This window comes from Muscardinus avellanarius (assembly GCF_963383645.1).
Source record: "Muscardinus avellanarius genome assembly, chromosome: 6".
Lineage (NCBI taxonomy): Eukaryota > Metazoa > Chordata > Mammalia > Rodentia > Gliridae > Muscardinus > Muscardinus avellanarius.
This window is the reverse complement of record NC_137791.1, coordinates 9,014,069-9,026,430: the sequence shown is the minus strand read 5'-3', so window position 1 is coordinate 9,026,430 and position 12,362 is coordinate 9,014,069.

Genomic DNA, 12,362 nt, shown 5'->3' with positions numbered 1-12,362 from the left:
GCAATTATGGCCTTAAAAAAATTTTGAAATGGGGAAGACTTGGGCAGTGGAGTGACACAATTTGACCTAACTTTAAATCCCTTTCTGGTTGCTTTGTGAAGAAAGCAAGCAAGAAGGTAGAAATAAAAGGAAGTCAGAGAGCTTGTGGAACCATCTAGGCATAGTACCTTGTATGGCATACAGTGAGAAAAATCCCACCAACTGGCAGGTGCATATGTTACATATTATGTGTATGTAAAAATATATTGTGATACATGTCAATTACAACATATAAATATGCATTCTGTATGTGAACTTAAATATAAAATACAGACAGCATAGTTTGGCAGGCAAGTGAAGATATTGTCTAAGGACATTTCTAATATACAAAACACTTTTTTCATAAATTGTATTTAAATTATTCAAAATGTATAAGGATTATCATAATGGTCCTATAGTATAACACCTCCTTAGTTTTCCAGAAAAGCATCAGCAAGAATCAGCAGTAACTAGGGCAAATGTTTTGGAATGTTTAGGGCAATACATAGGCATTTTCTTGCTCCTCTTTAGCACACATTGTGCATTTTTGCCTTATAACTATCGTCTGTTGTTGGGCAAAGTCTTCAAGCAGGACTTCAAAAGTGATGACATAGAAAATTAAAAGAAAACGTGATCCACGTTGTGTCACTATATGTTAATAGCTCAGGGTTGAGCACCTTACCCAATTTCAGCCAACCAATTTTATCTAAAATTTGAATTGAGTTACATTACGTTGGTTGGGTTTTCATTATTGTGACCAAAATGCCTGACAGAAATTTAGAGGGAAAAGTGTTTATTTTGGCTCACAGTTTCAGAAAATTCAGTCTATGGTCAGCTGATTCCAAGGGAGAAATACCATGGCAAAAAGTTATGGCAAAGAAAACCTGCTCCTGTCATGACACCCAGAAAGGTGAAGGAGGAAAGAAAGAAAGAAAAAGAGAAAGAAAGAAAGAAAGAAAGAAAGAAAGAAAGAAAGAGTAATTCCTTCCAGAGTATACCACCAATGACCCATTATCTCCAACTAGGATCTCACCAAGCAGAATCCACTCAGTTATCAATGGATTAATCTACTAAGGAGGTCAAAACCCTCATAATCCAGTCACTTTCTAAAATCTGTACCTCTTTGAGTTCACAGTCTTTTTCAGATCATCCAAGATATAAACCAAAATATTATATCCCTGGCACCAAAGGCTCATACCCATTTCTTAATACAAAATGTACTCAGTCCATCTTCAAAAGTCTCTATAGTCCTAATAGTTCCAGAATCACTCAAAAGTCCAAAAGACTCTCTAAGTCTCAAGGCAAACTCTTAGCTATGAGCCCTTATAAAATCAAAAGCAAGTCGCATATATCCAACATCCAACAGCAGAGTAAACATGCATCCTTGTAAAACGTCTGATCTTTTGACGTTCCTGTGAGACTCATCTATGAAATTATGTCTACAACAGTCTAAAATTTCTCAAGCCTACATCTACAAACTTTTCCAAATTCCTCCCACAAACCAGTTGTAGAGGCTTCTGACCCATATAGTCAGATGTGATGAACATGGCTGGGGATGTAGTGACAGTTAGTAGCTCTAAGACATTTATGTCCAGTTAAAATCAGAATTTGGAATGGTGATAACAAAACACTTTGTTATTGTAAAGAGTAAGAACTTAAATCCTTAAGGAGAGAAGAAGGAAAGAGATAAGTTTAATAGAGGAAATAAACTCAACCAGAAGGCATAGGATTTTTCTTTGATTTCCTTTTTCAAAACGTTTCAGATAAGAACATTTATTGTCCATTTCCTCAATGTTTACTTCCATTTAAAATTTATTTCAATATTAAATTTCAAATTTAAACATATATCTTCCCATGTATGCTGTTTATGTTATTTAAGCACTTTATCCAGTGGGTATATTTGCGTTGATGGTTTTCAATGAACAAAATTCTATTTTTCTAACATCTTCTAGGCATGCAGTTTTAGTTAGTAAGACTTTTCTCAACTTGCTGCTCTCAAAATATTTTTTTTGCTTCAATCTTGACCCTTTTGAAATAACATAGTCATGTTTGCTGCTTTCAAATCCTCTAGAATCTCTCCCAAGTCTAGTGAACTTTTAAAAATGTCAGTTAAAGGTTCACTGGTTTTCTTGTTCAGTTCCTTTAAAATTCATGGATAGCCGCCATTGAAATCACTGCTCTGTCTGCTTGAAGGATATGCCTTTAGCTGTTTTGCTTTTTATCTGTATCTAACTTTTTCTTACAATCTTATGAAACCTATTCTTGGCTGAAAAATATCTTGATTCTTTTTTCCCCAACACAAATTTAAATGAATATTTTCACTTAAGATAATTAAAATGATGTTATGATTTTTGTACTGAGAAAATATTTTGACATATTGAAATTAAAATGAGAGTAAATAAACATAGTTTAAAATTAATGGTTATATAAGTATTTTCTAAAAAGTGTTTTTAAGTACCGTATTAAAGATTATACTTATGATAAAAGATTTAATGATCTAAAAACTCTCTGACTTCTTACTAATCATGTGGAAAACATTACTCCAAAGCTCTAAGTGTTTTCTTGAGATAAAAAAATCTCAGTGGAGGAATTGACATGGCATACATTATATATTTCATAATATTATTGTGGTTAAACTTTAGAATCAAAATGGCAATGAAAAAATTCTCAGTATTTTGAGGAGTACTTCAGCTCTTTGTGGGAGTTTTTGTTACTTTTGTTCTGCTTAGTTTTTTGTTTACACCTAGCTACTTTTTTGAAATAGGCATACTCCTCTAAAAAAGTCTGTGTATATAAAAATGAATTTTCTCAGCCAAGCATGTTGGGACATGCCTATAATGCAAACAGTTGAATGGCAGAAATGAGCATCATAGATTCTAGCCCCACCTCAGTAACTTACTGAGACTCTCAGCAACCTAGTGAAAACCTGTTTTAATATAAGACATAAAAGCCGGGTGTGGTGGCTCACACTTATAATCCCAGCATGCAAGAGGCTGAGACAGTAGGATTATAGTTCAAGGACTGCCTCAGCTACTACTTAGTGAGACCCTTTGCAACTCAGTGACACCCTGTCAAAATAAAAAATTAAAAATTAGGGCTAGGGGTTGAGCTCCAAGGTAGAATGCCCCTGGGTTCCATCCCCAGTACTGGAAAAAAAAAAGACATTAAAGATTCTGGGAGTACATCTTGGAGCTAGAATGGCTCTGGGCTCAATCCCCAAACCCATTAAAAAAGGAGTGTTTTATAATCTTATGTATTGTTAACCATGTTCCATTGGTATATAAAGAATTATGTTTGAGTTGGTATGTTAATAAAGAATACATAGGAATATATAGGCAAAAATCAGCAATTTGTTTAAATAAAATTCAATACCCTTTATCTGTGATATAAATATTTGGTTTAATAAGTAGGGTCTTTCTTGTGGTACTAGGGATTGAACCCAGAGTCATTCTACCTCTGAGCTACAACCCCAGCCCTATTTTTTATGCTGTATTTTGAAACAGTCTCATTGAGTTGCAAAGGGTCTCATTAAGTGGCTAAATAATAAGTAAATTTACAGAGCTTAAATTTAGGTATATATTTGGGAAGTGACCATCAAAGTAACTAAGCGATTTTGTTTGGACGTGGGAAAATTTAATATCAAGCCATCCAAATATTAATTTTGACTGATTATTTAAAAAGTTGTTTCATTTCTTAGCATATGTTCTGATAGCATACTCAGGTGGTGATACAGTCAAATAATATGAGATATCATATAACTTTTATGACTCCATAATCAGCCAATATATGGGTCATATAAGTAGTCCTGGGTTTGCTTTAATGCCTTTAGTGATTAATCAATTAAATTTTGCTTTTTGGTTTTATATGATAGTTGAGAATAAAATCCCCTCTATTCTTTTGTAGAATTAGGTTCATAGTAGATTGTAAGTAATAGCCAAATTCAAATAAAAATACATGCTGGTTATGTTGATCTCTTCATATTATTTCTGTGTTTAAATTGAGTTCTGCTATCATATTTTCATGTGAATTATTTCCTTTTATTCTATTTTGGTTTTGTTATTATTTTATCTTGGGACTTTTAAAATATTTTAAACAATAGATTTAACTAAATATTAGCCCATTCTCTTGCCCAAAATATAAATAATATTTCAGTTTCTTTCTTCTTAATTATATATATATATATATATGTATATATATATATATATATATATATATATATATATTACAATAGTTTAACTATAAAATTTTAATTTTTAATGATTTCTTGAAAAATGACTTACTTAGAAGTAATGCTTTTCTTTTATAATCTTCAAAATTGGCAAAAATTTTATGGGATGTTTTAACAATATATAGCTTAGAATTTCTCTTGGAACTTAACACTTTACACTTGGATGCTGATAAGCCGGAGGGGTGTGTGTGTGTGTGTGTGTGTGTGTGTGTGTTCTTAGGGATTGAACCTAGGGGCATTCTACCTTCAAGTTATACCTCCAGTTCTTTTTACCTTATTCGTTCAAACAGGGTCTTACTAGGTTGTTGCAATTTTCACTACTTTGCTGAGGCTGTCCTTGAACCTGTGATCCTCCTATCTCAGCCTCCTAAATACTGGGATTACAGGCTTGTGCCGTCAGTCCTGGTTAATCTTAAGCTTTGAACATCACAGCAGTGTGAGAAGCTTTTGGATGAATCTTGATTTTTATTAAGTTTATCTAATTCTCTTCTATTTCCCAACCTGAAGAGACCTTTTTCGCACTGTCATTTTATTTTTTAATTAAGAGAAAATTCATTTTTTTGTTAGTTTTAGGCAATCTCTATTTTTGAACTTACTAGAAGTAATGAATTAAAAATTACACAATTCATAATTCAGTGCATTTAAGTCTTTCTACTGTCTCTTCCTTGCTCTACTGATGATGAACTACTTCTGCTTACAATGGACCACTGAAATACATCTTCCAACCACAACTTAGAACATTAATTTTAAAAGTGAAGGTAGGCCAGGCACGATGGCACAAGCTTGAAATTCCAGTAATGAGGAGGCACAAATAGGAGAAGAATAATCTCAAGGCAAGCTTTGGCAATTTAGACATATTTTAAACTAAAAAATATACAAAGGGTTGAGAGGGTAGCTCAGTGGTAGAGCATCCCTTGGTTCAATCTCTAGTACCACAAATACAAGAAAGCAACAACAACTACTACTACTACTACTACTACTACTACTACTACTACTACGTAAAGATAGAATTAAAGATTGAGTATCACCACAGGAGTGTCTGGACAAGATCTTATCTTCATCACATATTTTGTTTTTCCTGTACAGTAAGAGGTTGGTTTGCTGTTTGAGACAGATTCTGCTTATTTGAGCAATGCAAGTAGATGAAAAACAGTGGTCCAACCACTCTATTATTTCTGTTATTTGTTTCAGAGATCAGTCTGCCTAGTTTGGAAGTTGTTGATGTTCATTATGTTCAGCAATCCCATGTCAGCTGTATAGTAGTAAGAAGCAGTCTTCCAACTTACATGGGACAATTTGGCCCATGTCGTTATTAATGTCATATTCTAAACTCAATAAAGAAGTATATATTAAATGCGTTCACTATTTTATTCACTATATCTATAAAAATAAGTTGTGTTTAGTTATCCTCTTGTGATGTCTTAATGCATTATTTAAAGAGTAAATATGCTAGGCCCTCATACGTATATTGACTATTGCCATCTCTAATATTGCTTCATGGCTTTCAAGTTTTATTTAATTACTTGGAAAGGAGTTTTTGGAGGCCACAATTTTTAAAGTTTAATGATTATCTTTTCTTGAGTTAGTTTTCTGAATATATTTTCAATTCATCGCCGACTTATATACAAGGTTGAAGCACATTCAAACATATGAACACAGAGAGCATGTGTTCACATCAAGTTTCAGCCTTAGACTCACTTTTGTTTTATCCTCGTACTACACTTTTTCCACAGATGCTTTTATCTATACACTTGCCTTTATTTACCAACCACGCCACAAAAGACGTACTTTTCTCACCTCCAGGCCCCACGCAGACCTCTTCTCTGAGTCTTGAACTTACATTTATTTCCCCCACATACGCCCTGGCTCTTCTCCAGTCTGTTTCCTACATGACAACCTGTGTGGAAATTTCAGTACACAAAACCAAAATCCCTCAACTCTGCATAAAACACCTCCATGACTTTACTATTCTCTAAAGAAGAAAAATCTACACGATGAACTAAAAAGACCTGTACGATTGGGTTCTACCTGGTTCTATTCAGCCTTTATTTCTCTCAGGCCTTAATTCTCTCTGACTTCTCTGACCCATCAAATGGTTAATGTTATCTCTTAACCCCACTAACTTCTTCAGACCTTTCCTTTGCTTTGGACTTTTCCTCCATTCTGCTTTGTTAGAACATACTTACATTTCTTTTAAGTATCTACCAGCCTCTCCTTGTTGACATAATCCTTGATTTTCTTTTCTTTTCTTTTCTTTTTTTGCATACATTCTCTACTCTATGTTCAAAGCATCATGTGAGGCACCTAGCATTTATTATATATTTAATTTGTTTCCTGTCTTTACTAATGCAATATACTAACCTCAATAAAGAAGTATGTATTAAATGTGTTCATTATACCTACAAAATAAGTCGTATCTAGTCATCTTCTTGTGATATCATGAATGCTTTATTTAAATGGTAAATATATTCGGCTTTCATGCATATGTTGACTATTGCTTCATGATGGCTTTCTCAAATGTTACTTAATATTTGGAAGTGCTTTTCTTAATTTTGGTTTTAGAAATTAATTTGCATAACAATAGAGACTGATTTTTTTTTTTTAGTTCAACTAGAAATCCAGGTGCTCAGTAACTATGCTCATTCAAAGAAGGCTTAAATACAGTCTGTGCATATGAATAAGTCATGTTGAAGTAATATTAGTTTTAAGTCACTTGCTTTCCAAGTTAGGACTTAATTCTCATTATTTGTCTTTAGAACTCAAAGCATAACTGATCTTAAATGCATATTGTTCGTTTCTTTTCAATTGCAAAGTAAAAATTACATGGTATAGACTCACAGAGGTACAGTGGAGACCGTACATAGTAGAGGTTTGTATGACCCCAAAGGGCTCACCCATAGCCAGACTTAGTTGGGCACAGGTCCCAATCATAACAACTTCAGCCTTCAAACCAGACAGCATCAACTATTTTTTTCATCTTTTTTATGTTGAGGTTTACAGGGATCACAGTTATTTGATCACCATTATTTAAAAATATCAAAAAGTGGTTTTCTTTTAATTTGCCAGTAAATTCTAGCTGAGGCATCAACTCTCTGGTCCTGTCTGTAGACTTTGGAACATGGGCTAAACTTCAAGTCTGTTTCATTATGGAAAATTGAAAGGTCTAGAGAAGGATGGACCAAGCCATGTATACCTCTCCCAGCCCCATAAGGAGCATGGCAGAATTGGAAGCCACAGTTTCTGTCCATTGGGATTTGACCACAAGTGTTCTGGGATGGTGTGGAGAAGGCAGAGGGCTGGGAGGAACAGCCAGTGGGATTGGACAGCTGTTTCCCAACAGGATTTTAAGGAGCTGTGCAGGACAAACTGTGACAGCTACTGCTATTGCGGCTGCATAGAAACATCTTTGTCATCTTGGCAGGGGCTGCTCTGGGGGCACTGAGGAGTGTGCTTACAGCTCTGTGCCTCTCTCTATACCACTCTTCCTTATTAGCTTTTGCAAAATTACCTCAGAAGAGAATGAGCCAACTCTCTAACCTTTGTTTGCACCCAGTGCAAAACTATTTTGACAGCTCTAAGCTCTATATTTTTCCTTCCCCCCATCTTAAGTTGTACTTGTACAACTTGGACTGTAGCATTTTTTTTTTATCAATACCGGGGAGCTGCTTAGAATAATCTAAATCCTCATAGTCTCCATTCTATTTTTAGTCTTATTGTTGGAAGACTTTGAGCTTGTAAGGAACTTCTTTAGTTTTTTTTTTTTTTTTCAAACCCCTCTCTTGTTTGGCAGGGAGTTTGGGACAAAAGAGTAAGACCAAAAAAGAATGTAAAATCTTATATAAACCATCTACTTGCATCCTCCAGGAATACTTTACTTCTTCTGCTCGCCTTTCCCAAGACCAATTGGCCTGGCTGGAAAATGCACCCTGACTTCAAAAGCATTTTGGAAGGCTCATTGGCAAAGTGCTCTGGAGACCCTTGGGCTCTTGTAGAACTCCACAAGCATGCTTTTAGAATGTCCAGAAGAATCTTTCAGCACCTCTCAAAAGTGTCCTCTGGCATCTTTAGGCTTTTTGCTCTTTGCAATGGCATTGTGTTTAATGGCTCACCCTGCTCAGTGAGCCAGTTCTCTAGCTAGACAGAGAGCCAAGCTGTTACATGTTGGAGGAGCCAACTAATGCCATAGGCCAAAATGGAAAAAAAAAAAAAAGGTCACTCCCAAATCACTCACTCTGATCCTATAATCAAGAGGCTGCGTGAGAGATAGCTATGATGTCCTTCCTGTTTTCATTTTGCACCATGAAGTAGTGTACTGTCCAGAGTCAAGTAGATTTACACAGACCTGTGGGGCACTTCCTTTCCAAAGGATTCCTGAAGGACACATTCTGGCAGCATTATAGACCCAAGGGTCAGGGGAAGGCAGAGGGAGAGACAAGGAGTGGGAAAGTACAGGGTACTGATTAAGAGTGTAAAAATGTGTCTTCTGACTCCCATTATGAGACCTCAGCCCAGGTGCCTGAAGAAGACTTAGCTGCAAGATGTATAAACATAATAATAAACACATAGCCATCTGGTGAAAGAGTGTGAAAATAAGTAATACCACAAATAGCCAAATGAGCAGCTTTCTTGACCACAAAGCCCCTCAAATGCTGGAATTCTCTGGCTGCGCCACGAGTCTAGTGTGGGAAAGAAAGTTTTCTTTACAAAGGCTGCCAGAAAAAGCCTTTATAATAAATTGCCTATGGTCTGTCCTGAAAAATCACCTGCACGTTTCTTGGCCGGGGTCCAGTCTCCTCAAATGGTAGAAACAGTATTCGACATATGCAACTTGACTTGAGGTTGGGGTGCTTAAACATTGCATTATCCATCATAAGGGATGGATGCTACATGCTATGAAGAAAGTGAAAAGCATTAAAGGTTTACTCTTGAACTTTCCATCTGAGTAGTTTAAGTTGTGGCTAGCTATAGTCTACATTCTGGGGCGTGCTGAGATTCTTGGTTTTATAAGTGTATATCTTTTGAAATTTGGTGATAATTTTCAGCTATCTTCTTATTTCCCCCAAATCTTTTTCTATCTTATTTTCTTACTCATTTCTCCTGAAATTTCAGTGACTATATGTCAACACTTGTGTGTTATTCCCCAGATCCATGGAATTCAGTTCATTACTTATCCATCTTTTTATCTGTTATATTCAGGATGGATAAATTTTACTCATATATTTTAAGTTTACTAACTTTCAAATATGTACTATCATCAAATTAACCATAATCCAGCTAATCAATATGGTTTTACAGTTCTAAAATCAATATTAATCTTACAGTTCTAAAATTTTCATTTAGTTCTATTCTACAATTTCTATTTCTCAATGTCTATTTTTTATTTGTGTAAATTCTTTTACTTATTATAATGACTACTTTACAGTCCTTGGTTTATAATTTCAGTATCTAAGTCATCACAAGGTTAACTATAATCATTTTTAGAACAGTCAATACCTCTTCTTATGTTGAGAAATTTTGAATTCTACTAAGAACCTAAAAAATATATCATCATATAGATTGCTGATGCTACCATATCCCTTTTAATATTGTTGATATATTTGTATTTTCAAGCAATTAATTATATAAGACTCAATTTGCAAGTTTCTATTACCCATTGAGAGTGATAGCTTAACAGTCACTTCAAGTGTATTGTCCAGATATTAACCTAAGACCCGTTTAATGTATGCATCAGTTTTGTGATTGCCTTTCTTGGTTCTTTTTCAGGGAATCCCTCCTTAAAGCTAATATTGGAGCCTTGGTTACCTTGACTCATTCTGATGACAAAATTAGAATCTAGAAAGATTCTGGTCTTGGTAGAGCCAGCAAAATGAGAATTTTTTTCTAGGCTGTTTGCTCTCCATGTGTTTTATATTCCCTCTCAAATCTGCGTTTACACTCATTTCCCAGGATTTTTTTGGTAGTTCATTTATTTGGGTCATTGTATTTGTCTACCATTTATCACCATTATCTTTGGGAAGGTCAATCTTTCATGAGCATATCCCTCCATAAAGAGAACAGTACTTCAACCTTTAGCTCTCAAAGTATTATAGTTTCTGTGAAAGAGAAAAAAAAATCTGTAATATAGTCATGGTCACAGCCCAGCTGAAAGTGGATGGTAGCTTACAAAAAGATATTAATGATAGAAAGATTCATGTTGGATTTGGGATATACTACTAAGTTAAAGCTAAAAGGGTTTTCTAAGTGGATTCTTTTTTTTATTGGTACATTATAGTCGCATCACAGTGTAGATCATGCTGACAATGGCATATGTTCAAAGAATACTTGGTACCCCACTCCCCATTTCTCTGTTTCCCAAAACCAAGTATCCATGTTAACAATGGTATATTTACATGTATACACATAGTTGTAGGTAGCATTTCTATTAATGAACCTCAGCCTTCTTCTGTACCTGCTCTTCCTCTCTGGCTCAAATGAGGGTCTCCTCCATTATCTGGATTGCTTCTGGTTTCCCAAATACTCCCTAGCTCAAGCATATTAGAGAAAATACATGTCTCTTCTCTTTCTGAGCTTGTCTAATCTGACTTAAAAATGTCCTCCAGATCTTTTCATCTTCTTACAAATGATATAATTTTGTTCTTCTTTATGTGAAAAGCATTAAGAACTTCTTTTTTAAAAAAATCTTGAGCAATGAATATAAATTTTCTATTAAGTATTATAGCAAAATCAGAGAGAACAAGCTAGTTTGGGGGATGAAAGTCAAGCATGAATCTAGAGTGTGTTAATTTTGCAAAGCCTACTTAGCATTCAAAAGATTATTCAAGTGTGCAATTTAGTCCAGATGGTGGAATTGGAGATACAAGGTTTGGAGTCATCAGTGTATAGATGTAGAGATATTGAAAGCCATGCCACCAGATGATACCACTTAGCAAGGAAAATAGATAACAAGGGCCCTCACATAAAGACTAGGTCATGGCCACATTTAGAAATTAGAATAAAAATAATACAACTCAGCAAGGTAGGAAGGAGTGGGGGAATCTGCTTACAAAGAAGTCAAGTGGGCCTCGTGCATTAAAAAGACGATAGAGCCAAAATTTGCTAATGCTCATCAAATATATGAAAAGTAGAGTTGGTTTTTAGGCTTTATAATTAGAGTTGATGACTTTGGAAAAAGTAATAGTTTAAAAACAAAATAGATGTGAGATAATGAACATACAGAATGATGGAATCCCCTTTGCTGTGTTTTTCCTTTATCAAGATAATTTCATCTCTTTTTCCTAAATATTTTCTCCCCTTTTAATATCTGTAGCTCTCTCTGCCCCACTGTCTTAACCTGAGCTCCTCACAATGCTGCTTGAAGCTTTTTGCAGAGTAGAGGTTAAAGAGAATGCTAAATCTTCCATGAAACTTAGCACGATCTTTCCCATTCAGTGAACTTTCCCCCTTTTACAAAATGTTAATGGCACGCCAAGATGCCATTTTGAGAATTTCTCTATACTTTATATTAATAGTCTTTGAAAACTGAGGATCATTTTCACTGAAATTTGAACCTTTACTAGTGCCAGGCATACTAGTCTTTGTTAAATTGAATAAAAATAACATTCAGTGAAAGTATAATCCATAGAGAACCTGAGTGGAATCAGAATTTATGTTAATTCTAATCTTTTTGTTAACTTTAAGCTCTTTTTGCTTATGTGGAAAATCTCATCACTGCAGAATTTGTTAAAATTGCTAAAACTGAAGCAAAATTTTTGATGATAACTAGAAGATATTGCTCCCCAAGTAACCGTATTTCAGTAAAGAGAAAGAATGCTCAGACTTTATAAAACATTTTACCTTAGGTTTATTTCTTCTGTATATTCTGTGCACTCATTAGGCAAACAAGAATATCAAAAGCCAAGTAAGTGGGCAACTTTATCAAATTTTTTCAGTTGCTTAGGTTGTGGTAATACAGTATACAATTTTGGTATAATTTCATTGGTATGAATTCCAATACTGAACTTCTAACTTTTTTGAGCTAGAAGAGGTTTGCTAAAGCATCCTCTAGTGTATTTAATATTATGCAGGGAGTAACAAACATTAAGATCATATTTTTTAAACATGTAGTCCCTTTCTATGT